This window comes from Ovis aries, chromosome 15 (assembly GCF_016772045.2).
Source record: "Ovis aries strain OAR_USU_Benz2616 breed Rambouillet chromosome 15, ARS-UI_Ramb_v3.0, whole genome shotgun sequence".
In the NCBI taxonomy this organism is placed as follows: domain Eukaryota; kingdom Metazoa; phylum Chordata; class Mammalia; order Artiodactyla; family Bovidae; genus Ovis; species Ovis aries.
The window spans coordinates 39181083-39208911 of NC_056068.1; the positions used below are offsets into that span (position 1 = coordinate 39181083).

At 42.6% G+C, this 27829-nt stretch overlaps 1 long non-coding RNA gene across 1 annotated transcript; it reads left to right on the forward strand.

The window, feature by feature from the left end:
* Positions 1 to 571: 571 nt before the first annotated feature.
* LOC121816687 (uncharacterized) lies at positions 572 to 27829 on the forward strand. The gene is made up of 3 exons (XR_006056347.2): positions 572 to 751; positions 18035 to 18187; positions 27104 to 27829. It is a non-coding gene; the product is annotated as an uncharacterized LOC121816687 (long non-coding RNA).

Below are 27829 nucleotides of genomic sequence, written 5' to 3' on the forward strand. Positions count from 1 at the left end.
AAGTGGACGCCAAACTGTTCTGGTTCCAGAGGGAACCACACCCGTTTGGGGTGAAAGAACTTCAGTGAGTTTACATCACTGCTTAGAAAGACAGGCCAAAAACAGCAGAAGAGGACAATGAGCGATTCCCTACACCAAAACCCAACAAGAAGAATTCAGAGGTGAAATCGCGTTGTTTACTTCTCCACATTTTCACGTCTCATTAAGACAGATCATTTAGGTTTCCTTTGTAACAACAACTATAACTTCAGCAGGAAAATTAATTGCAACAAAATGATATTCTGGTGTCATTTATAATTCCAGTAAAAGCCTGGAGGTGTTCACATTTCTAAACTCTACAGAATAAAAGGCGGTTTTCCAAGCGGGGGTAGGCCACACTAACTGTTGAAGAGGAAAAGTAATTAGCATCCTGTGTGAATTATCTTGTCTTTTTTTAGGACCGGAAATCAAATGGGAAGGGTTCCCTCCTGTTCCAAGTGAGTTCCAGAAGAATTACTCATGCTCCTTAACCTATGAGTCACACAGGAGTCTAGGAGAGTGTTTCCAAAACAGGCCGACAATAAGATAAACAGAGCAATTGATATGTGACAGTCTGGAGGGGCAGGACTGCAACTGACCAAAGCAAGTGACTGAGTCTAGAGCAAGAGGACAGTCAGCCTAGGATCCCTGAGCTTCCCTGGAGAATCTGTGGACAACCAGACCTCAGCGAACCAACTTAGAGCATTTCCTGAAAATGAACGTCTGCCCCGAGGTTTGTTTTTGGATCCTTTTTTCAATTTCATTGACTCAGTATCATGGAATTATAGCATCTTTCCCCCTAAATGACTCCAGGGGCTGACTGCCACCACACTGCACTGCTGGCTCTCCAAAGGCTTTGGCTATCAATGCGTTTTGACATCTCACAGCACAGGATATTAATCATTTTGGGACTCTGGGCCTGTTCCCAGTGTCCATATTTGCCATTGTTGATCTGCAGCCAGAAATATAACTCCTAAATGACAAAGGCTTTCCCAAATTGAAATATAGAGTCATCGCAAAAGCTCCACTTAGGAAATAACCAGCATCGTGCTGGATTGTCTCTTGGGCACATAAAGGATGAGCTTCCTCTCCGCTCCCTCTAGGAAGCAGTCCGAAGCCAGGTCTCAGCTCTGTCTGAGCCTGTCAAGGCCTGCAGGCGTCTCCTCTGCAGGAGGGTAGCCGCATGCTCCGAGCCTCCTGAGGATGCCGCCCCACCTGCTTGTTTCCTGCCATCCCCAGGGAAAATGGCTGGGGGGTGCTGCATGGTCCGCCCAACCAGGGAGGAAGAGCTAGGACTGGCCCATGCTTTTCTCCATCCCCCGTTAAAACCATGGGGGTACAGAGGTCAGGCTGGGATGCGGGGGCGGTGTCTGTCCTCCACACAGTCAGAGTGATATCTAAACACTGCTCTGATCACTTCTCTCCTCCTAAAAATCTTTGAGGTCTTCCACCCTTTCCCCTCCACCTACAGGAGAAATTCTAAAGTTCTTCGTAGGCCATTCAAGGCCCTTCATTCCTTGATTCTCTGCCGAACTTTCAGCTTCATCACCAGCCACTCCCTGACCTTCTCACCACAACTGCCTGCTAGTTATTTCCTGGAAATACTGTGTACTCTCAGCTCTGCTTCCTTTATTCACGCTGCTCCTTCTATGTGGAATGAGATTCCCCTACTTCTGTCCCGCCCCCAACATCACCTTCTGTTGCTAGAGGCTCCTAGTCCCGCCCTTCACTGTGTGCTTTGCCCCCTGATGTGTGTTTCCATTGCAGGCAGGCTCTCTCCTAAGTTACTATCTGCGTGAGATTGTCCCTGGGTCAGTCTTTCCCACTTGTCTGCGAACTCCCTGAGGATAGGCACTGTGTTTGCTCTGAGACTCTTAAAAATCAACAATGTTTAATTGAATGAAAGAGAGTTTTGCATATCAATTATTATACTCTTTGCTATTCAGATAATAGCCAGAAGTTTAAAAATGCTGTACCCCAGCTCCTTGCTCTCCTTCCTTGAAGCTTTTTGCAATTTCAATCTGACTTTCAGTAATAATTGGCTTGCATAATGAAACTTACGGTAATCAATTTCAAAGAGTAATGGTTTCAGACAGCACTGATTTCTGTGTTTAATTGTTTAAAATAGAGACAGATAGCATACTTATATTTCAAACTTCCCACCCTCTTTCTCTCTGTCTGTCTTTGTCTCACACACATACCACAAATATAGAAATTCCTATTAATATGTGAATAAAGGTTACAGGGACTTCCCTGGTGGTCCAGTGGTTAAGAATCTGCCTGCCAATGCAAGGGACATGGGGTCGATTCCTGGTCTGGGAAGATCCCACATGTCAAGGGGTAACTAAGCCTGTGTGCCACAACTACTATGCCTGAATGCCTAGAACCCGTACTCTGCAACAAGAGAAGCCGATCCAATGAGAAGCCGGAGCACCATAAGGAGCAGTAGCCCTTGCTCACCACAACTCAAGAAAGCCTGAGTGCAGCAATGCAGACCCAGTGCAGCCAAAAATAAATAAATAAATTAAATTAAATGGGGGGGGGGGGAGCTTATAGTACAAAACTCAGCATTAATAAGAATTTTAAATGCCACTTAATACAAAAAGCTGATAAGTTCACAGATATTTCCAGGTGTTCAGTGAGCTCAGTTCATGGTGTTATTTTGAAAAAATAGTCACACTGACTTATCTTCCATTTTCAAATAAGCCTTTTCTCTGCTTAGTGTTGTATGTGCTGTTCTCTGCCTAAAAGGCCTTGGCCCCTCCCCTCCAGCCCCTTTATTAAGTGAGTGCTCTCATCCTTCAGGATTCAGATCAAACACACCTACCTCCGAAGGGTCTGCCTAGACCCAGCCTCCTCATGGTCACCATTTTAGTACTGTTGACATTTTCTTCAAGGCCCTTGCAAACTATTTTTATTTTATTATTTTATTTAAATGTGTTTGCTGTCTTCTCCCATTAGACTGAGAGCAGCTTGAAAGAGAGGGTTCATATGGGTTTTATTTATTATTGTATCCAGAACACATAGTAGGTGTTCAATAAATACTTTTGGGTGAATGAAGGTACAGTCAACCCTCAGTATCTGTGGGGAATACCACTCTAGATACCAAATGCCACGGATGCTCAAGTCCTATAGTCGCCTCGTGCATCTCTGGTTCTGCATCTGAGATTCAACCAAACAAGGAAAATGAATACAGTACACAATCTGCAGTTGGTTGAATCTGAGGATGCGGAACTCTCAGCTATGAAGGGCCAACTGTAGTCTTTTAAGGCAACATTCCACTTGTAATTTAGGGTAGTTGCTTTAATCAATCCAGTGCCTTTTCTTGCCTGGCCAGCTCCCTGGCCCACTCCCCCTAGTCTCCCAGGTGTTCACTCCCTGATCCTGGGAGTGTCTTTCTTCACTTTCTCCTTTTAACACATTCTTGTTCACCTCACGGCACCGTGTCAGCCACCATCTCCGTTGTGACACTTTCCCCAAGCTGTTAGTCACTCCTGTGTCTGGGCTCCTAAAATACTTTGATTTCTTCCACATTTTCCCATATTTGTTTCTTTCACCGCAAAATTAGAAAATGCTCCTAGAAAACTCAAGCAAGCATCACAGAGGTGTATGAAGTCCAAAGCAAAATCCTCCCTTCCCATTCCCAGACTGCCATTGGTACTACTGAGTTCTTTTCTCTGCATTTACAACAATACATTAACTTCTTTTCATTTAAATAAAGAAAGGAAAGTAAAAAATGGATCATACAATAATACAAAGGAGTGACACTTTTCAATTACTCTCATTTTTCTTTTCACGTTGGAAGAGAACAAGCTTGATCTTTCTGTGCCTGATTATTGGTCCATTATGTGCTTGTACCATCTTTTAAAACATCAGTTTCTTGATGGCTCTTTAGGAAGCTCCTAGTTAGAAGGAAATGGCAACCGACTCCAGTGTTCTTGCCGGGAGAGTCCCAGGGATGGGGGAGCCTGGTGCGCTGCCGTCTGTGGGGTTGCAGAGTCGGACACGACTGAAGCGACTTAGCAGCAGCAGCAGCAGCAGCAGTTTTTCTAAATTACAAGCAATACTGAGATAAATCCCTTTATACATTTGAGTGGCTCTTTCTATGTTATTGAACCAAATGGCATCCCATTTTGTACTTTGATAGACTGTCTGATTGTCTTCTTAGAAAGCAGTGCCCAGTTACCCTCCCACCATGGCTGGTAAGAATGTCTGAATCTTCACAGCCATGACTGGATATTATCAGTGTTTCACCTTTGTTATCTAATTGGTCAGAACTTTTCCTGCCTTTGATTGTTGTTGAAATTGAATAGGTTTTCATACTTAATGACCACTAGTGTCCTTTGTCTGTAAGTGATTATTTACATCTATTATTCATTTTCCCATTGAAGTGTTCAATTTCACTTTTTACTCATTTGTAATGGCTTTTTAAAAAACTATGGTAAAATACACATAACATAAAATTTGCTATCTTAACCATTTCTAGCCTAATTTATGTCTTTCTTTTTAAAATTAATTAATTAATTTTTAATTGGAGAATAATTGATTTATAATATTGTGTTGGTTTCTGCCATACATCAACATGAATCAGCCATAGGTATACATATGTCCCCTCCTTCTTGAACCTCCCTCTCACCTCTAACTCTATTCTACCCTTCTAGGTTGTCATAGAGCACTGGGTTTGAGCTCCCCGTGTCATATAGAAAATTCCCACTAGCTCTCTATTTTACATATGGTAATGTATATTTCAATGCTACTGTCTAAATTTTTCCCACCCTCTCCATCCCCCGCTGTGTCCACAAGTCTGTTCTCTATGTCTGCATCTCCATTGCTGCCCTGCACATAGGTTCAACAGTACCATTTTTCTAGATTCCATATATATGCATTAATATATGATATTTGTTTTGCTCCTTCTGACTTACTTCACCATGTGTAATAGGCTATATCTTCTTCCACCTCATTAGCACTGACTCAGATGCATTCCTTTTTATGCTGAGTATATTCCATTTTATGCTGAGTATAGTCCATCCTTTGTATCTACCACAACTTCTTTATCCATTCATCTGTTGATGGACATCTAGGTTGTTTCCATGTCCTGAAAGTGAAAGTGAAAGTGAAGTCATGTCCAACTCTTTGCGACCCTGTGGACTGCAGCCTACCAGGCTCCTCCCCACATGGGATTCTCCAGGCAAGAGTACTGGGGTGGGTTGCCATTTCCTTCTCCAGGGGATCTTCCCAACCCAGGGATCGAACCTGAGTCTCCCACATTGTAGGCAGATGCTTTCCCATCTGAGCCACCAGAGTGCTGCAGTGAACATTGGGGTTCATGTATCTTTTTCAATTATGGTTTCCTGAGGGTATATGCCCAGTAGTGGGATTTGGGTTATATGGTAGTTTTATTCCTAGTTTTTAAAGGAATCTCCATACTGTTCTCCATAGTGGCTGTATCAATTTACATTCCCACCCAGTGCAAGAAGTTTCCCTCCACACCTTCTCCAGCATTTATTGTTTGTAGACTTTAAAAAAACAAAAATAAAAAAACAAATTAATTTATTTTAATTGGAGGCAAACTACTTTACAATGTTGTAGTGTTTTTTGCCAGACATTGACATGAATCAGGCATGGGTGTACACGTGTCTCCCATTCTGAGCCCCCCTCCCACCTCCCTCCCCATCCCATCCCTCTTGGTTGTCCCAGTGCACTGCCTTTGAGTGCCCTGTTTGATGCATCAAACCTGGACTGGCGATCTGCTTCACATATGTTAATATACGTATTTCAATGCTATTCTCTCAAATCATCCCACCCTCACCTTCTCCCACAGGGTCCAAAAGTCTGTTCTTTATATCTGTGTCTCTTTTGCTGACTTGCATATAGGGTCATCATTACCATCTTTCTAAATTCCATATATATGCATTAATATACTGTATTGGTGTTTTTCTTTCTGACTTACTTCACTCTGTATAATAGGCTCCAGTATCATCCACCTCTTTAGAACTGATTCAAATGCATTCTTTTTAATAGTTGAGTGATATTCCATTGTGTATATGTACCACAACTTTATTATCCATTCATCTGCCAATGGACATCTAGGTTGCTTCCATGTCCTAGCTATTGTAAACAGTGCTGCAATGAAGATTGGGGTACACGTGCCTCTTTCAATTCTGGTTTCCTCAGTGTTTATGCCCAGCAGTGGGACTGTTGGGTCATATGGCAGTTCTATTTCCAGTTTTTTAAGGAATCTCCACACTGTTCTCCATAGTGGATGTACTAGTCTGCATTCTCATCAACAGTGTAAGAGGGTTCCCTTTTCTCTGCACCCTCTGCAGCATTTATTGTTTGTAGACTTTTTGATAGCAGCCAGTCTGACCAGCGTGAGATGGTACCTCATTGTGGTTTTGATTTTCATTTCTCTGATAATGAGTGACATTGAGCATCTTTTCATGTGTTTGTTAGCCATCTGTATGTCTTCTTTGGAGAAATGTCTATTTAGTTCTTTGGCCCATTTTTTGATTGGGTTGTTTATTTTTCTGGTATTGAGCTGCATGAGCTGCTTGTATATTTTTGAGATTAATTCTTTTTTCAGTTGCTTCATTTGCTATTATTTTCTCCCATTCTGAAGGCTGTCTTTTCACCTTACTTATAGCTTACCTTGTGCAAAAGCTTTTATCTTTAATTAGGTCTCACTTACTATTTTTGCTTTTATTTTCATTACTCTGGAGATAGGTCATAGAGGATCCTGCTGTGATTTATGTCAGAGAGTGTTTTGCCTATGTTTTCCTCTAGGAGTTTTATAGTTTCTGGTCTTACAGTTAGATCTTTCATCCATTTTGAGTTTATTTTTGTGTATGGTGTTAGAAAGTGTTCTGGACTCATTCTTTTACATGTGGTTGACCAATTTTCCCAGCACCACTTGTTAAAGAGATTGTCTTTTCTCCATTGCATATTCTTGCCTCCTTTTTCAAAGATAAGGTGTCTGTAGGTGCATGGATTTGTCTCTGGGCTTTCTGTTTTGTTCCATTGATCTATATTTGTCTTTGTTCCAGTACCATACTGTTTTGATGACTATAGCTTTGTAGTATAGTCCAAAGTCAGGCAGGTTGATTCCTCCAGTTCCATTCTTCTTTCTCAAGATTGCTTTGGTATTTGAGGTTTTTTGTATTTCCATACAAATTTTGAAATTATTTGTTCTAGTTCTGTGAAAAACACCTTTGGTAGCTTGATGAGGATTGCATTGAATCTATAGATTGCTTTGGGTAGTATACTCATTTGCACTATATTGATTCTTCCAATCCATGAACATGGTGTATTTCTCCATCTATTTGTGTCATCTTTGATTTCTTTCATCAGTGTTTCATAATTTTCTATATATAGGTCTTTTGTTTCTTTAGGTAGGTTTATTCCTAAGTATTTTATTCTTTTCATCTCAATGGTAAATGGAATTGTTTCCTTAATTTCTCTTTCTGTTTTCTCATTGTTAGTGTATAGTATTGCAAGGGATTTCTGTATATATCCTGCAACTTTACTATATTCATTGATTAGCTCTAGTAATTTTCTGGTGGTGTCTTTAGGGTTTTCTATGTAGAGGATCATGTCATCTAGTGTTTGTAGATTTTTTGATGATGGTCATTCTGACTGCATCTTTACCATTTTTAAGCGCTCAGTTCAGTGGCATGAAGTACATTCACATTGTTCAGTCATCATCACTATCCATCTTCAGAGCTCTTTTCATCTTGCAAAACTGAAACTCTGTACTCAGTAAACAATAATTCTCCATCCCACTTCCCTCCAGTCCCTGGCAACCACTATTATCTTTTCTGTCTCTATGAATTTGAATACTGACATGGCTTTTAAAATAGTATGTATATAAAGTTTTGTTTGTTACAGAGGTTAAACATTTTCCAAATATTTAGTTTTCACTTTATAAAGTCTTGCCGTATAGAGGGTGTGCATGTTTTCAAGGTTCACATTTTTATGTCAATGAATATGACCATCATTTGCTTTATGGCTTTTGAGTTTTAGGTTTTTCTTTGAAGAACTTTCTTTCCTTGAAGTAATCAAGTATATGCCTGATTTCCTCTAGTAATAAAAGTACTCTGGTCATACTTATAGCTCAGCCCTTTCCCTTTTTTTCCTGTTTCTTATTTTATTGAAGTATAGTTGATTTACAATGTTGTGCCAATCTCAGCTGTACAGCAAAGTATCTCAGTTATACACATAAATATATTCTTTTCCATTATGGTTTATCACAGGATATTGAGTATAGTTCCCTGTGCTAAATGTTGTTGGTGTTATTTGCTAAGTCATGTTTGACTCTTTGTTAACCCCATGGACTGTAGCCTGCCAGGCTCCTCTATCCACAGGATTTTCCAGGTAAGAATACTGGAGTGGAAAGCCATTACTTTCTCAGGATCTTCCCAACCCAGGAATTGAACCTGAGTCTCCTTAGCAGGCAGATTCTTTAGCACTGACCCACCAGGGAAGCCCATGCTATACATTAGGACCTTGTTATCTACCCATTCTAAATGTAATAGTTTGCATCTACCAACCCTAAACATGCAGCCTATCCCTCTCCTCTCTCCTCTCCTCATTGGCAACCACAAGTCTGATCTCTATGTCTGTGAGTCTGTTCCTGTTTTGTAGTAGATTCATTTGTGCCATATTCTAGATTCCACATTTAAGTGAAGTGATACCATATGGCATTTGTCTTTCTCTTTCTGACTCATTTCACTTGGTATGATAATCTCTAGTTGCATCCATGTTACTGTAAATGACATTATTTCATTCTTTTTTATGGCTGAATTATATTCCACTGTATATATTACCACATCTTCTTTATTCATTCATCTGTCAATAGACATTTAGGTTGTTTCCACGTTTTGTCTATCATGAACATTCAGCATTTCTCCGTTTTATTCTAATATTAATGACTAGCATTGATGAGAACTGAGTTCCAGGCTAACTTCATTGTATGTTATCATCTTGTTTAATTTTCATACCAAGCCAGTGAGGTGGGGCTTATTCTTATCTCCATTTAATGATGAGAAAATTGAGGTTTAGAGAGTTTGAATAACTCGTCTACTTCAAGTGGAAAGCAGCAAGGTTGTGATTTGAACCTAAGCCATCTGACTGTACTCTAACCATGAAACTACAGATCTGTTTTCTCTGTTAAATAGTGGTTCTTGAGAAGGCGAACTGCATCTTATCTGTATTCTAACTGAGCACATAGATCCTCAACAATTATTTTTGGAGTGAATTAGTCCCTATAACTTAAACTCAGCAGCTGGAGCACAACCTCAGATACTGCTATTCCTCTCTCTTCTTTTGCTACCTCACTCCTTTATGAATTCAGTCTTGACTTTCTAAGCCCAAAGAACTTCTGCTTTTGCATAAGGATGAACTTCCCTGGGTTGTCAGTATTCTCCTCAAGCATTACTGCCACTGTCTCAAGGGAAGTTGACTGCCTTCTCAAGACCCTGCTTTCTTCTCTGAGTTCTCCCCAGAGGCCACTCATGCTCCACCTCCCTGTGCTCTCTCTTCTTGGGGAACTGATAAGCACATGCCTTTCTTGCTAGATCACAGACCATAGGCTTATCCTTGTCTGGTAATGGCCTTCCCTCTTCTAAAGCCCACTCCATCCATTTAGCATTCCCTCGTGCCATGACTTGGCTTCCCAGTGGCTCAGTCATAGAGAATCCACCTGCCAAGCAGGAGACACAGGAGACCTGTGTTCAATCCCTGGGTCAGGAAGATCCCCTGGAGAAGGAAATAGCAACATACTCCAGTATTCTTGCTTGGGAAATCCCATGGACAGAGGAGCCTGGTGGGTTACAGTCCACGGGTTTGCAAACAGTTGGCCATGACTTAGCAAGTAAACAGAGACATAAGCAAGGTACCATGACTAACTGCCTTCTGGGCACGTCCCCTTCCTTCCTCAATAATTTCCCCACTAGGCTTATGGCCTTCACTTCTCCAGCTCCTACTGTCTCCCTGAAGGATTCTCATCCTCATATTAATGATTTTTCCACTGTGCTGGTCTCAAAACTTCATTTTCACAACAAAGATCCTTTCTCTTCTAATGTCTCTAACATCAACCCAGTCCCGACCCTAGACTCAGTCACTGCAAAAATGCTGCTCCTTCTCTGGCTCTCTTGTTTTTCTGCCGCAGTCTCCTCATCCACCTCCTTGCTAACTTCTTCTTCTGCTGCTGCTGAGTCGCTTCAGTTGTGTCCGACTCTGTGCGACCCCATAGATGGCAGCGCACCAGGCTCCGCCATTCCTGGGATTCTCCAGGCAAGAACACTGGAGTGGGTGGCCATTTCCTTCTCCAATGAAAGTGAAAAGTGAAAGTGAAGTCGCCAGTCATGCCCGACTCTTCACAACCCCATGGACTGCAGCCCACCAGGCTCCTCTGTCCATGGGATTTTCCAGGCAAAAGTACTGGTGTGGGGTGCCATTTCCTTCTCCGTGCCAACTTCTAGGCCTGGACGAACACTTCCCATTGCATCTACTTCTCCTTGTTGCTGAGGAAGTTCAGGAAACTAGGCTGTTTGGATCCACTCCAAGTTCCTTTGGTGCAACTTCAGAAGGACCCTCTCTGCTGCTTGGCCAGCCCCTCATCACCTGCAACTTGCTTCCTCCTTCACTTGCTAGGAAATCTTCTAAACCTTTCCAACTCCTAGAGCTGAGCTCCACTCTCCAAATTTGCCTCTGCCTCCTCCTTGACTGTGGAGGACAGGCCATCTTGCTGGAGCTCTCTCCACTCCCCTCTCCTCCTCCATGTTCCCTTCTTTCTCATCTTAGAGGGGAAAATCTTTCTCTTCCCCTTCACCCTTTGGGGTGCTTATGAAGAATAATGGGAAAATATGGGCATTGAAAACTGACCACCTTGGACCTGAATTCCAGCTCAGGTATCAAGTAGTCTTGTGTCCTGGAATACTCTACTTAATGAACTCTTTCTTTCCTCACTCCTAGGTGAGCCTGATAATAGTATCTGCTTCAAAGGGACTTATAGAAAGCCCTGAATGGATGGGAGCATGGGCAGCATGTGACACCTGCCTAGATTTTCTGAGTCTTCTCCCCCAACTCCCACCTTCAGCTTTTCCACCTGAGTCCCCAATCCTGTTCCTCTTCTCTTCGGGTGCTTTGTCCCTTCAGTTATCTCCTACTTGTTTTCTGATATTTTACCTTTCCCTTTGACTATTTTCTACTGAGATAAAAACATGAAGGTCCTTTACCCCCAGATTCCTTCTTGCGACTCTGCTAAGAATTCCAGCCTCCATTCCCCCTCTCGTCTTAATTTTGTCTCCCTGGAGAGTAGTCTACACTAGCCGATTCTGTTTCTCGCCTCCCCACGCTCTATTTCATCCCTCGCTGTCAGGCCTCACCACCTTGTCTCTCTCCCTCATCACTGTACTTAAATTGGGTTACTAAAGCCATGACAATCTAGGCCCTTGGATTCTTCATTTTCCTTTGCCTTCAGTCTGCCATGTTCAGCTGCAGCCCTGGACAGTACCAGTGCCCTGTTCTGCTTGAGAAATCTGCCCTGACTGCACTGTACAATTTTGGTTCTCCTCCTATCTCTCTTGCTCCTCTTTCAGCACATTTATTCAGTGTGTTTCAGTTGAGGATTTATTATGAACCACAGCTGTGTTAGGTGATGGGGATACAGTGGTGACTTACACAGGCATCATCACTAGCCCGCTGGCCCCTGAAAATATACGGTCTAAGAGGACAGACATCAGACAAACACTCATCTATTTTCTTTGTATCAGTTACCTGTTGCATCTCTGTGTGTGTGTGTGTGTGTGTGTGTGTGTGTGTGTGTGTGTGTGTATAGCCATCTACTTACCAGAGTCTTACAAAAGAAAAATAGGGAGGAAGACAGAGAAGGGAAGCCAAGGAAGGACAGTTTGAGGAAGTGATATTTAAGCTGAGATCTGCAGGATGAATAAGTGTTAGCTGGGTGAGGAGTGGAGAATTTGGAGGGGTAGCTTCCAGGAAAAAGAAGGAAAGCTGTGAAGGTTTGGTGAGAAGGTGCTTGGCAAATTCAAAAAACTGAAAGCAGGCCAGTGTGGCTGAAGGTGGTGGAGAGATGAGGTAGGAGCTGTAAAGAGAGGGACATATTGAGCAAGGTCTTGCAGGACATGAAGAGGGTTTGGGATTTACTCCCAAGAACAAGGGACAGCTAATGAAAACCTCTCTTCCTCTGCCTGTTTCCTCATTTTGGGTGTGCCTCACAGATGGGTCTTTGGTGCTCTGCTCTTGGCACATTCAGTCTCATGGCTGAGTAATCACTTCTTTGTGGTTAATTCCTGAATCCTAATACCCTCCTGAATCCCAATCCTTTTCCCATATAATCTTAGATTATATACTGGGGTCTCTTTCTGATACTGCAGGTTAAATGTTGGAAACTGAATTCATTTTTCTTTTCAGAATCCTTCCTTCTCCTGTATTTCCTATCTTGGTCAGTGGTGCTCCTACTATTAACCCAGACTGGAAATACTGGTGTCTCCTTGACTTCCCCCTTTATTTATCTGTACACTGATGCTGAGGATATAGCAGGGACTCAAACTGAAGGAACTTGCATCCTAGTGGGATGCCCAATGGTAAACACATCAACATGTATTATAATGTCAGTTAGTAAATGATAAGTGCTGTCAATAAACATAAAGCAGATAAGAAGTGAGGGGTGGAGATACTGCTTGTTTTCGTTACAGAAGGAGTCTTTGAGGAAGCAGCTTTGAGCAAAGGCCAGAAGGAGGTGAAGGATCGAGCCATGCGGATATTGGGGAAAGAATGTATCGGGCAGAGGGAACAGCCCTTGAGATGGTCCAGCGTGGGAGCATATTTGAGGAGCAATGAAAGCTCAGAGGCTGGAAAGCATCAAGTGACAGGCTGAAAGTAAAGAGGCAAGGTCAGAGAACCGGTACATTCAGACTGTGCTGGAAAGGGGGTTGGATTTAGTTCTAAGTGTGATGAGAGCCTTTAGAAGGTTTTGATCAGGAAAGTGATATGTTCTGGTATACAAACACCATAGGGTCCCTCTGGCTGTCATGAGAAGAATCAATTACAGGGGGTAAAGTGAAGACCACACAGGAATCCATGTCCTCGCCACATCACAGGGTCTTGCCCACATCTATCCCTCTCTCCCATCTTCGTAGCCACTGACCTAACTTAACCCCCTCCATCTCAATGTGAATTGCTGTTGTGGTCTCATAAATGATCTTCCCATCCTCCCAGAGCATGCCTTTCCCTGGTTTTCAGGCCTTCAGTTGTTCCTCGCCCCACATATATGAAGTACAACTTCTTCAGTCTCATACTCAAGACCCCTCTTGTCTCCCAAACCTATCTCCCACTGCCGCCTTTCACAGATCCCATGCTAAAATCACATAGAACTATTCAGCTTCCTATGTAAGCTTCTTGCCTTTCCACCTCCAAGTTTTTGTCTAACCTGTCCCATCTTCCCATGAAGCATTCTTTCACCATCCTTCGTCTCTGTAAGTTCCGGATTTCCTGATCCTGATTCCAGATTCTCTCCTGATTCTCCCAGGCAACAGGGATTCTTCCTGCCTTTGGACTCGTACATCTTTCCAATTACCCTAATCATTCTCTACAGTGTTATGACTCTTTATTGTACACATCTTATCTTCCTCACTAAATCGTAAATTTCTAGAGGTCAGGGTCCAAACTTGATATATCTGTGCACATACCATCTATAAGGCCTAGCCCAATGCTCATAGTGAGTACACTACAGATATTTGTCCAGTGAATGAGTTCCTGGCACCAGGGTATTTAAGCAGTCTATTTGGAGAGACACAACCAAGCCATACAAGTGAAGAATAGAAGACAGTATATAAAGGAGGGATAAAACAACAGACTGGTTCCAAATTGGGAAAGGCTGTATATTGTCACCTTGCTTATTTAACTTATACGCAGAGTGCATCATGTGAAATGCCAGGCTGGATGAAGCACAAGCTGGAATCAAGATTGCCAGGTGAAATATCAATAACCTCAGATATGCAGGTGACACCACCCTTATGGTAGAAAGCGAAGAGGAACTAAAGAGCCTCTTGATGAAGGTGAAAGAGGAGAGTGAAAATGCTGGCCTGAAACTTAGCATTAAAAAAACTAAGATTATGGCATCCAGTCCCATTGCTTCATGTCGTATAGATGGGGAAACAATGGAAACAGTGACAGACTTTATTTTCTTGGGCTCCAAAATCACTGCAGATGGTGACTACAGCTATGAAATTAAAAGACGTTTGCTCCTTGGAAGAAAAGCTTTGACAAACCTAGAGAGCATATTAAAATGCAAAGATATCAGTTTTCTGACAAAGGTTCATTTAGTCAAAGCTCTGATTTTTCCAGTAGTTAGGTATGGATGTGAGAGTTGGACCATAAAGAAGGCTGAACACCAAAGAATTGATGCTATTGAATTGTGGTGCTAGAGAAGGCTCTTGAGAGTTCCTTGGACTGCAAGGAGATCAAACCAGTCAATCCTAAAGGAAATCAACCCTGAATATTCATTGGAAGGACTGATGCTGAAGCTGAAGCTCTAATACTTTGGCTACCTGATGCGAAGAGCCGATGCATTGGAAAAGACCCTGATGCTGGGAAAGATTGAAGGCAGGAGGAGAAGGGGATGATGAGGATGAGATGGTTGGATGGCATTACTGACTCAATGGACATGAGTTTGAGCAAGCTCCTGGAGACAGTGAAGGACAGGGAAGCCTGGTGTGCTGCAGTCCATGGGGTTGCAAAGAGTCATACACAACTGAGGAACTGAACAACAACAATATCAGGTGGCATATAGTCTATGGCCCATAGGAATTCAGAAGGAAGATGAGTAAGAAGTGGACTGCTCAGGGAAGACCTGATACCAGCTGATGGTTCTGGAGTACTTATTCTATGCTGGGCTCTGGATTGAATGCTTTACAGGCATTACGTTATTGTTCTTATCTACCCTGTCCTATAGGCACCAGCATATAAGTAAATGCTTCATCTACAAATAAGGAAACTGAGGAAGGGAGGTGAAGTAATTTCCTTGCAGTCACAGTGTTATAAAATCTACAGACTTGTAATTTGAACCCATGCCTGTCTGATTGGCCAGACTACAGCAATCACCCCACCATCCTGCCTTAGAGAACAAAGGAGAGACTTAGCTGTGAAAATAGGGTTTACATTTTATTTCCTGTCTCATTCCAAAATGAATCTATAGCTGCTAAATATGAGCTAAGCTATGCCTGAGAAGATGACTAGGATTTAAGGATGAGGTAGGTGTTTCAGGTTAGGAAAGCAGCTATTTGTGGACTGTAAGGCAGACTTGTTCCTGGGCAGAAGCAGTGAGCTGACTAAATTGGTGGATGGATCTGGAGATGGGTTAGATGGGTAAGTGGATACAATGTGTGGAGGGCGTTCAGTGCCAGGGAGAGTTGTTGAGTGTCGATGTGCTAGAACACAAGGAGAGGCTGAAGGGTATATGAACTGGTCAGGACATAACTTGATTAAAAGAACATTCATGGGGACAGATTTAGCACTAAGCAGATGAATGGAACTGTAGGATTTCTCCCTGCCTGCTCTGGTACCTCTCAAACAGCTGACAATCCTCTGAGACAAACAGCACATTGGATGCAAACAAAGCACAGTGGAGACCAAGTTGGGAAAGAAGAGTTTATTGTTGTTGGTTTTAATTTTTATTTATTTATTTGGCTGCATCAGGTCTCAGTGGCGGCATGCAGGATCTTTTGTTGTGATGCATGGACTCTAATTGTGGTACATGGGCTCAGCAGTTCGGGCTCACAGGCTCAGAGGTTGAGGCACGTGGACTGTCTAGTTGTAGCACATGGGTTCCAGAATGGGCGTACTGAGTAACCGAAGTGCACAGGCTTAATTGCTCTATGACATGTGGGATCTTAATTCCCCAACCAGGGATTGAACTGGCATCTCCTGCATTGAAAGGCAGATTCTTAATCACTGGACCATGAGGGAAGTCTCTCAGAAGAGTTTTAATGAAAGATCGATGGTAATTTCTAGGGCTGCGGTGTTTGGAAGAGGGCCTACAGACTACTGGGGATAGAAGAATAGAAGAGTGTGGTCACTCCTGGGACTGGAGGAAGGTGGTTTTGAAAGAGCATTACCCCGGTGATCACATACAGGCTGGACTATTAAGCAGTCCCTAACACATTTCAGAGGAAGAGAAGCACTGTAGGTCAAAAATCCACCTGCGTAGGGAGCAGCACCATGCAAAAGACTTGGGGGTCTTAGCCGTCATCAAGTTCAATGACAGAACAGAGCTGCTTCACAGCCTAAGAAGCTAAGGTAAGTGCCTTAAACGATGCAGTATCTTAGAAGTGTTGCACATTCAGCTCCAGACTCTATCGCGAGAATTTGTCTGTTTGCAGGCCAAGCTCTACACCTAGCACTCCACAACTGGGGGTGATTTTGACCTGCATTTGGTCAAAAAGGGGACATATGGCAAAGTCTGGGGAGATTTTTGGTTGTTGCACTGGGAGGGAATGCTACTGACATCTAGTGGGTAGAATCCAGGGTTGTTAAACATCCTACACAGCACAGGACTACCCTTGCCTCTCACAACATATTCCAGATTATCAACAAATTATCAATACTGTCAAGCCTGAGAAACCCTGCTCTAGAGGATGAGGCAACCAGGGCACGGTTAGTGGTGGTGACAGTTTTTACAACAATGTCATTAGGAGCAGTTGAAGAGAGTAGGAATGTTTTTCCTGGAGAGGATTTAGAGACCTGGGAAATAACTTAGTGACGTGGGACGAGCTGAACTGTCCAGACCAACTGTCTGAATTTCCACCATCGCTGACCCTAACTATTGTAATGAGAGTTCAACCAGACCCAATGCTGGAAAATTAGGAAAATCAGAAAAAATATTGTAATAACAAACACTTACATACTGTTTACTCTGTCTCAGGCACTCTTCTAAGAGCTGCACATATACCAACACATTTATTTGTTACAACAAACCCATCGTGCCTATTTTATAAATGGAGAGACTGAGGCACAGAGAAAAGGGTAAGTGACTTGCTTAAGATCACCAAGCTTAGCGAGCAGCAGGTCTTAAACACTGTATAGTATTGCTATGCTGCATTGGAAAGAGACAGATCTGGGCTCAGTCCCAACTTTACCACTTAGTAGCTGTGTAACAGTTGGCCTGCTACTTCACCTCTCTGAGCCACAGTTTCTTCATCCGGCAGAACAGGGATAGGAAGATGACAAATACTTACTGGTTCTTTCAAAGAGTGATGAATGTAGTTCTCACTGCAACTCAAGGACAGATACATTTATTACCCTTATTTTATACACACGAGGATTTTGTGGCTTAGAGAGCTTGAGTGACATGCCCAGGGCCACACAGCGAGGAAGTGGAGCGGCAGGATTTAAATCGACATTTGTCTAACTTCAGAACCTGTTTTTAACCACAAAGCCATTACATTTGCAAGCTTGTGAAGGGAGCATGGCAAAACATACAAAACTGCCTGGAACATATTAAGCAATCAACAATAGCTATTTATGATTATATTAGAAATCATAGTTATTATCCTCATGACCTGCTCCACCAGGTGAGCAGAAGGCAGCACAGTATTCTAGACAAAAGAACAAGATCAGCAGAAAATGAATGATATAGTGGCTTGTGTGCGGATCACAAACCCTCCGCCAGCTATTCCATAATCCTGAGCTTCAGCCTCCCTGGTAAAGCGGTGTCACGATTGATTCATTTGTCCTGCTCTCAGCACAGTCTACTATTCATAGCACAGGAGTGGGAGGAGCGGGGACAGTGTGAGGCTAATTTAATGTCAAGGTTTCATAGCCCATACATTTCACAGTCATAGAAAAAAAAAAAAAGAGGAATGTAGTGCCTTGTGCAAAATGGGAAAAGTCACCACATACTCACATGCTCCACTGTGAATAAAACTACAGCTCACCTGATGGTTAATTCCACCGGGAAAGGATTTTGTTTTAAAACAGTTGCCTGATTTCATTGTAGGGAATGCTGTGTGAGTGTTTCCCACAGAGCGAGGTGGCATCTGCCTAGCTGGAGGGCTGGCAGCAAACCGAATCTGCCTGCAGTGGATTCTGAAACGTGGAACTGTGGCTAGTGGGATGCCAAACAGACTGAGAGCTGCTTGCCATGATGGAGGTAGGTACCAAGGGCAATGGGAGCCCTGGGCAGGAGACCATCAACTGCCTAGGTAGGGGAGAATGATCAGAGTGATCCTTCACAGGGAGGGGCTATTTGAGTTGGGTCTTGAGGGATAAATAGGAGTTTGTCAGGTGGAGAAGGGGGGAAGGTATACAGACCAGAGAATGACAGCACTGCCAAAGGTCTGTGGCCTGGGAACTCATGGCCACTCCTAAAATATTCCATGGCTGGTTGTGGCAGGAGCTCAGGGAGAGAAGGCTGTGGAGTCAGGGAGATAACGTTGGATGTGTGGGCTGAAAGTACCTCATAAAGGGCCTGCAGGAGGCTTCTGGGCAGTGTGCTACAGTGGAAAGGATTCCTGGCAGTGTGAGTAGAAACGTCCTGGGGTTTGGAGTGAACTGACTCTGAGCTCCATTACTTGTTGTCTCTATGACTAAGCTCCATTACTTGTTGTCTCTATGCTGATACCTCTCTGAGTATCAGCATCCACGTTTATAAGATGAGAAAATAATGCCCAGCCCAGGGCTGTTGATAGGATGAAACAAGATGAAGTATAAATTCCTGGCACAGTCACAGCATATTGTAGGCTCTCATCAATGTTAATTCCCCTTTTTTGGATAGGTGGCGGGGGGTAGTTGTTTCCCACCACAGAGATTTCATCCCATTTCTCTCTTAGAACAGTAGCTCCAATAGATTGTTGTAGAGATAGACTAGAGGCAGAAAGAGGACTCCACTCAGGAGGCTGCTTTGCTGGTCTTGAGCTATTCATATTGGATTTTAATAGCTTCAGTTTCAGGGCTTTACATTCTCATTACCAGGAACCAGATCCTGGGCTATCGCCTGTGGTTCCACCATTTGGACCCCTCTGAGAAGACTGGATAATGAATTGTCTGAGCTTCTTTAGTTTTTCTAAGGTTGAAGGTATACAGTTTAAACAAGTTCAGATTTATTTGGCCACATGCAAATTGTCTCACTCCTGCTCTCCATTTCATTCATTCAATTCACTTGTTCATTCACCAATTTATTTGTTTGCTCATTCCTTCATCAGGCAAGCATTTATTACATGTCAGCCAATACCTGGGTTGTGAAGGTCTGGAGACACAATTGCCCACTCTCCTATCTGGTTTTATAGGTCAGAATTTGAAGAAACAGTAATGGCATCCCCTCCCAGGGCCCACACATCACTGATGCTACCCTTGGGTTAGGTGGACTCATTCCTGGCCTTTTTGGAAGATAATTATTGCTCTGTGCCACACTTTTTCAAACTCCCAATTTTCTAAAATCTCAGCAAGAAATTGTAAATCTGAGATGAGATATCCTGAACTCTTTCTGAGAAAGAGGTCAGAAAAAGATAGATGAAAACAAATAGCTGGTGGGCAACGTGGGCTTCTTACTCCTAACTGGACTTGAGTAAATATACTCAGAGAATAAAGTGGATTTCTCAATTTGATAAATCAGGGAATCTTATCCCAAGTCATGAAAATTTAGAGAATTAACCAAGAAAAACTAAATGGATGTAGTTAAACAATCATGCTATCACCAAATTTAAAGGATAAAATCTACAATGTTAAAGCTTCCACATCTTATTAAGAACTCCTCAAACACTTCCCTTTCCTCCCAAACCCAGACCACTGTCTCCTCCTCTTGTGGGCCATTCCACAAGCCTCCTCACAGGTCTGCAGGCTATGGTGCGGACACCTTGCTGTCCCTTCTCCATGGTGTCCTCAGAGTGCTCTCTGAAGACAGAGAGAACCCCAGCTCTCTCTGTTCAGGCGCCTCTCTGACTCCCAGTCTCCCTCCTGGGGTTCAGGCTGCCCCAAGCTGGCCTCCCCTGCACTCCTCCTCTGACTGCTCTGCTTCTTCCTTCCCATCTTTATTACACAGCGGGATGAAACTGGGACACAGTGCTGTGACTCTCTGGCTGAGAGTTATTTTCTTTTCCATCCCCATTTCCTTAAAGTCCAGCTCAGTTGCCACTTCTTCCTAGCACCTTTCTCTGCCTCTCCCACCAGAGGCAGTGCCCTCACCGGTGCAGGGTCACCTCTGTACTCTAACGCCTCCCATGTGGCATTTTCAATGCTGTGTTCTACTTTATTGGACACTGTGTCTTTCTTACCTGCAGCGACCTTCACACATAAGGACATGGACTCTGCCTTCTAGTTCCTTGTTTCTCCACTGCCAGGCACAGTGCCCAGCACATGATAGACAACTCCATATGTGAGGTGGTTTTTTTTTTTTTTTTTTGAGTTGAATTAAATGATGAAATGGAAGGGAGGGGAACAGGTGTTCTAAAATAGAAGACAGGAAATAAGACCGACCAAATCTGACTCCTCAGCAAACAGTCAATACCCCTCTATTATGGGGGCTTCTTTGTACAAGGGGGTAGGAACTGGGCCCTGATAACCACCCAGTCTTTGCCCTGGTGGCCTGTTGCTTTAGACTGTGGGCTTTGGAGCCAAACTGGCTGTAATGCCAGGCCTGAGACTTTCTGCATGATTGGAGGCAAGCGACTTAACTTTCCATACCTTGGGGTTTTATCTGTAAAATCAGGGCAGTGGTGATCCCTAAATATAAAGGTTTGTCATGAGAATGAATGAAAAAGTCCTTGTGAAGCATTTGGCCTAGTGGCTGGCATGATGAGCATGGGACAAAATTCAGCTACTATTACAGAGCTCACTATCAAGCAAACTTGGTCGCGGGACAATCAAGAGCATCATTATTGAAATAATACTATGTTCTCGGTGGAATGTGCACACACATCCACAGGAAGACTTTAGATTTGCTGGGTAAAGTTTTTGATGAGATGCTCAAGGATGTGGCTTTGAAACCAGAGGCATGATTGGGCAGTAGGTGTGGTGGTGGAAATGTTCTAGGATTAGCTAGCTCGAGATCAACCCTGGGATTTCTTTGGAAGGCATGATGCTAAAGCCGAAGCTCCAGTACTTTGGCCACCTCATGCGAAGAGTTGACTCATTGGAAAAGACTCTGATGCTGGGAGGGATTGGGGGCAGGAGGAGAAGGGGATGACCCAGGATGAGATGGCTGGATGGCATCACGGACTCGATGGACGTGAGTCTGAGTGAACTCCGGGAGATGGTGATGGACAGGGAGGCCTGGCGTGCTGCCGTTCATGGGATTACAAAGTCGCACACGACTGAACTACTCAACAGCTGAACTGAGGATACTCAAGGCTATGGCTAGATCGGCATTACTGGAAACACAAAAAGGGATGGGTCTGTAGGAAAGAGAGGAGGTCAGACTATCAGTATCCGGGTGGAGGGCTTTGGCAAGGAAAGTGTTTTCAAAGCTGAACTTCGGAGCTACTTTTCTGTAAAGTGTGTGATACAGCCTTCTCCTTGACCTTCCTAAGAGGTCCTCAATGGAGTTCCCTTCACTCTCATTGCTGTTGGAACTTATGTGCAGAGTACATCATGAGAAACGCTGGGCTGGATGAAGCACAAGCTGGAATCAAGATTGCCCTGAGAAATATCAATAACCTCAGATATGCAGAAGATACCACCCTAATGACAGAAAGCAAGGAGGAACTAAAGAGCCTCTTGATGAAGATGAAATGGGAGAGTGAAAAAGTTGCCTTAAAACTCAACATTCAAAAAATGAAGATCATGGCACCTGGTCCCATCATTCCATGACAAATAGATGGGGAAAGAATGGAAACAGTGATAAATTTTATTTTCCTGGGTTCCAAAATCACTGTGGACGGTGACAACAGCCATGAAATTAAAAGATGCTTACTCCTTGGAAGAAAAGCTATGACGAACCTAGATAGGTATTAAAAAGCAGAGACATTACTTTGCTGACAAAGGTCCACGTAGCCAAAGCTATGATTTTTCCAGTCATGTATGGACATGAGAGCTGGAGAATAAAAAAGCTGAGCACTGAAGAATTGATGCCTTCAAACTGTGGTGCTGGAGAAGACTCTTGAGAGTCCCTTGTACTGCAAGGAGATCAAACCAGTCAATCCTAAAGGAAATTAACCCTGGATATTCATTGGACTGACTGATGCTAAAGCTAAAGCTCCAACACTTTGGCCACCAGATGTGAAGAGCTGACTCATTTGAAAAGACCCTGATGCTGAGAAAGATTGAAGGCAAGAAAAGAATGGGATGACAGAAAACGAGATGGCTGGATGGCATCACCGACTCAATGGACGTGAGTTTGCATAAACTCAGGGAAATAGGGAAGGACAGGTAAGCCTGGTGTGCTGCAGTCCATGGGGTCACAAAGAGTCGGACATGACTGAACAACAACAAGGAGGAGGAACGTGAAGTCTGGGCTCCAGGTGGTTGGTGAGAGTAGTGCTGTCCCCAGGAGGCTAGCCACATCTGGGCTACAGATAATGTCAACCTCACATGAGAGGTCCAATGAAAAGGGCACGTTGGGTTCACAGAGGCCAGAGAGGCAAAGGCAGCCTTGGTTGCAGGTGCAGAGGATGAAGATCTTGCCATTGCTAAATGTAGAGTGGAGCAGTACAATAGAGTCAAGTTCGAGTATCTTGTGACTGCCCTTCAGGAGTGCTGGCAGTAGATAAACCAACAGGAATCACTAGGCGTCTCTGAATGAATGAATGAATCACTGAACATCCCTCATATTGTATCTAATTAGGCTGTTTCCAGCTGGGGCAGGTAAGGAACATGGCACCTGCCCAAAGACTTGAAGTGATGGCTCTGTGTGCCTGAAATGCCAGATGGGACCAAAAGACACAGCACTGGTTTAGTTTGTGCACTTCCAGATATCTAACTTTAGGTACTTACTACCTGCCAGATGCTGTGCTAAGTGCTTTACTTGCATCCTTTCTTTTCATCTTCCCTAAAACTTAAGTTTGGTAAAATTATTAGCTCTCTGCTACAGATTAGAGCTTCCCTGATGGCTCAGCAGTAAAGAATCTGCCTGCAATGCAGGAGACACAGGAGATGTGGGCTTGATCCCTGGGTCAGGAAGACCCCGTGGAGGAGGAAATGGCAACCCACTCCAGTATTCTTGCCTGGAGAATTCCATGGACAGAAGAGCTTGGCGGGCTAATAGCATCGTAAAGAGCTGGACATGACTGAGCATGCATGCAGGCACTACTCAGAAAACAGGCTGAGAAAGCCTAACTGACCCAAACAGGGTCACACAGCTTGAAAGTAGTAGAGCTAGTCTGCATTCTATCAGGTCTCTTGGAATCCAGAGCCAGAAAACTTAATAACTATGATAACTGGTTTGGGAGGGATCAGAGATTATCCAGTTCAATCGACTGTAAACCTAGAGGGAGAAACTCACAGTTGGAAAGTACATGGGACCAGGAGATCATTTTTACTCTGTTGAAGGCACTTCTGTGTGACACTGGGCAAGTCACAGAACCTTCCTCAGCTCCAGTTTTCTTTTCCAAAGGTAGGGAAGAGAAGAGTTCATGTTCTGTTTACCTTGTAGGTTTGTTTTAAGGCCTAACATACAGACTGGAACAGGATGAAAGCTACCATTTTGTCTTAAACAGACAGCAAGCATATTCTAGTCATCTTTTGTGGAGTAGCTACTTTCTGGTACATCTAGCCAAATGTGATTAACAAGGAAAAATTTAATATAGAACCACTCCCTTTTCTGACTCACTAAGAAAATGAGATAATCTTGAATATTGCATTAAAATAAATAATTTAAAAGTTGGGTTTAATTTTTGGCTGTTATACGCTAAGTCTTTTCATATGCATTTAATCTCCAGTAAAACAAAATGAGGCTCCCAGATGGTGAAGTGATTGTCTTCAACCACATAGCTAAAAAGTAGTGAGGATTTGAACCCAGCAACTCCAGTACTTTGGCTACCTCATGCGAAGAGTTGACTCATTGGAAAAGACTCTGATGCTGGGAGGGATTGAGGGCAGGAGGAGAAGGGGACGACCGAGGATGAGATGGCTGGATGGCATCACAGACTCGATGGACATGAGTCTGAGTGAACTCCCAGAGTTAGTGATGGACAGGGAGGCCTGGCGTGCTGGGATTCATGGGGTCGCAAAGAGTCGGACACGACTGAGTGACTGAACTGAACTGAACTACCTGGTTTTACCTCTAGGAGCTTTTGCATTCAGCAAGGACTTAGACCAGATTCATTCAATTTGCTTATAGAAATGAACAAGTCTGTCTTCATAGAGCCCCACTGTTTCAAATGAAGTCACTGTAACTGCCTGGGAAGGCACCTAATTTCTCCAGGCGCCCAAATGGAAGAGTTTCTGTTTTATCCTCTGCATGTCAAGGTCTAAATGTTTAGCAAAATCCAGCCTCTGCTAAATAAATTAACCAGCTCTAAATCATAGAGGATCCAACAGAAACAGAAGACATAGGTATCATTTGCTGAGGGATAACTTTCATTCCAAGAGATGGAGAGGGACAGGGAGGCTTGGCCAATTGCAGTCCACGGGATCATAGAGTCAGACATGACTGGGCAACTGAACACCAATAGCTTTCATAGCTTTGAGGTAAAGGAAGAATTACATTTAAAAAGATGATGAACTATATTGAGTGTGAAGCATTCAAAACAAAACAGTGACATGAAATGAGCATGTAAACAACAAAGTGAGAAAATAATTCAACCAAAAATGGCTGGACTTTCAATTACAGGATACATGCACATTGTTGTTGCTGCTTGGTCCTTAAGTCAGGTCTGACTCATTGGTGATCCTGGGACTATAGCCCACCAGGCTCCTCTGTCCGTGGGGTTTTCCAGGCAAGAATATTTGAGTAGGTTGCCATTTCCTTCTCCAGGGGATCTTCCCAATCCAAGGATTGAACCCATGTCTCCTGCACTGGGGAGTCTCACTGAGCCACCAGGAAAGCCCCATACATGCATATGAAGGAGCAATTCAAATTTGAAAAGAAAAATAAAACCCAAGGTCTCACTAGGTCAGTGACCTAAAGACATGAAGAGAAAATTTACGGAGAACAAAATACAAATGTTAAACACTTATCCTGACAAACAATTTTTCCTGAATAATAACCAAAGAATTACAGATTAAATAAATTTGATCAACATAATAACATATAATATTTTATAGTTCTTAACATTTACTAAGTGCTTAATATATACAAATTTTCTTAATCTCAAAAATCTTCTTAGGAGATAGTGCTATTTCCATTTCATAGATGCAGAAACTGAGGCCAAGTGATGTTCAGTAACTTGCTCCAATCAGATAACTGGTTAGGGTATAACTGAGGTTTAAACCCCAGACACTTTGGTTCTTACATCCAGGTTACACTTAGGAAATTAACAAAAATAAAAATACTTAAAAGTATTTTTACTTTTTAAAATATTCAGTGCCAGTAAAGTTCTTGAGAGAACCAGGGCTGGTTTCTTCATAAACTGGTACAACTCTTCTGAAAAGCAACATAGCAATAGGTAGCAGTAGCCATAAAAACACGTTTTATCATGGAAACAACCTAAATGTCCATCAACAGTTGACTGGATAAAGAAGATGTGGTACATCCACACAATGGAATACTACTCAGCCATGAGAAAGAATGGAGTACTGTCACTGGCCACATCGTGGACACAACCAGATTATCACACTAAGTGAAGTCAGAAAGAAAGACACATATTATATGATATCACTTACATATAGAATCCAAATATGGCACAGATAAATCTACCTATAAAACAGAAACAGACTTACAGACACAGAGAACAGTTTTGTGGTTGCCAAAGGTTGGGGGAGGGAGAAGGATGGACTGGGAATTTGGAGTTGGCAGATGTAAGCTGATCAGATGTAAATGGACCATGATACCAAATAGTGAGGAGAATGGTTTAGAAAATTTATGCATATTAGCCTCTGGAGTTACATAAAGTCATTACCAATAGTAATAACTAAAATCCATAAAATATATTAAATATTTATTCTTTCTTAAGTAAAAAATTTCATAATATAAACTATTAGTTTAGTAGATATTTAAAATATGTCTATTGCAAACCATGGATGAACAAGAATGTGCAAACATTCAAATAGTTGCATTAGCAAACTGGGATTTAAAATTGATTTGTCAAAAAGTTTTTTTTGTTTAAATAGACATTTAACATTTATTTCTATTAAGAGAATTTTCTAAAAAGAAAAAGGACAAAGAAGGAATATTTCATATAATACACAAGTATTTGGAGATTCAATTTTCCATGTTTTAAAAGCTGTATACCCTAATAAATTCCCCATACTACTTATCATATGGGTTTACCCACACTTTGGCATTCTCCTGATAGAGAATTTGGAATTTGAGATAACTGATCTTTTTTGTTTGCTTTTGTTAATGTTGTTAAAGAGTTGCCTTACTTGAAAAATCATTCATTCAAATATTGAATAATATATTTTTTGGACAATGTGATGTTAGGACCATGGCTCATATATTGTAATATATTTAATATACATTTTATAAACTGTATTTCTTTTCTTTGGCCTATGAGCTACACTGAAAGCTGACCCAAAGATGCCCAACTTTCCTGTGGATTTTTAGAATCAGAAATGAATGAATAAAATTCTATTTCAGGAAAAAATATAGAAAATTTGCTTTCAGTTTTCAGTAATATATCTAGTTCAGAAATAAAAAGATAAATGGATGAGTCTGAAAAAGAAGAATGGCTGAAATTATAAAAGTGATTCTAGAATGGAAACCATATTCCATCCATAATTCAAATTGATTCTAGAAATGGATGGGTTAGGTAAAATTAATGACTGGATTCTGAACTTGGAGAAGCAGCCACTTCAGAGGAAAGGTCATGAGTGTGGGGTCAGAGAAAACAGTTCTTTACTTTCTACTACTTTGGGGAATTGCATCTTTGCATCCATATCTGTAGAACTGAAAGGCATAATCTCAAACTCATAGGTAAAGAAGATTAAGTAAGAGCACCCACTTCATCATTCATTGCACCCTCTTATTTTACAGATGAGGAATGTAAGTCCAGCATGGTGAAAATGGACTTGGAACCCACATGTCTTGCTTGAGTCAGTATTCTTCAAGCACAAAAGGTGGGAACCCGGGTTCTGGAGTCGAAGGGCTCTTACAGTTTTGGTTCTGCCAGCCTCTGACACCATGACCTTGAGCAAATTGCATGCATTCTCTGTCTCGGCTTCCATACCTGTAGAGTGGGGATGGTAACTGTCTAATTCAAGATCAAGTATGGTAATTAAAAAGTCAGACTAAGGGTGGTGTCTGGCACATTACAAGCTCTCAGTAATTGTTCCCTATTATAAGCAGTGGTCCCCAAATCAATTCTTATGATTGTCTTTATTTGACACTCAGTAAATTTTTACACTTGGACCATCACTAGAGGGAGGATTGGCAAATTATATCTCAGACGTTTTGGAGCAGGGAATTTCTGCAGTGGGGGAGGGCTTAAAAGGAAGAGAAAGAGGAGATGGGGGTTCAGGAAAAAGCTGGGCATGGAGGTGTGGTTCTGACGGGGGAGACTGGCAAAAAGTGAGCATGAAGGCAGTGCAGCACCCTGGTAACAGCATCATTTGTTGAGTACTTCTTGTAAGACATTCCCTGGTGGCTCAGACGGTAAAAGCGTCTGCCTACAATGCGGGAGACCCGGGCTCGATCCCTGGGTCGGGAAGATCTTCTGGAGAAGGAAATGGCAGCCCACTCCAGTACTCTTGCCTGGAAAAT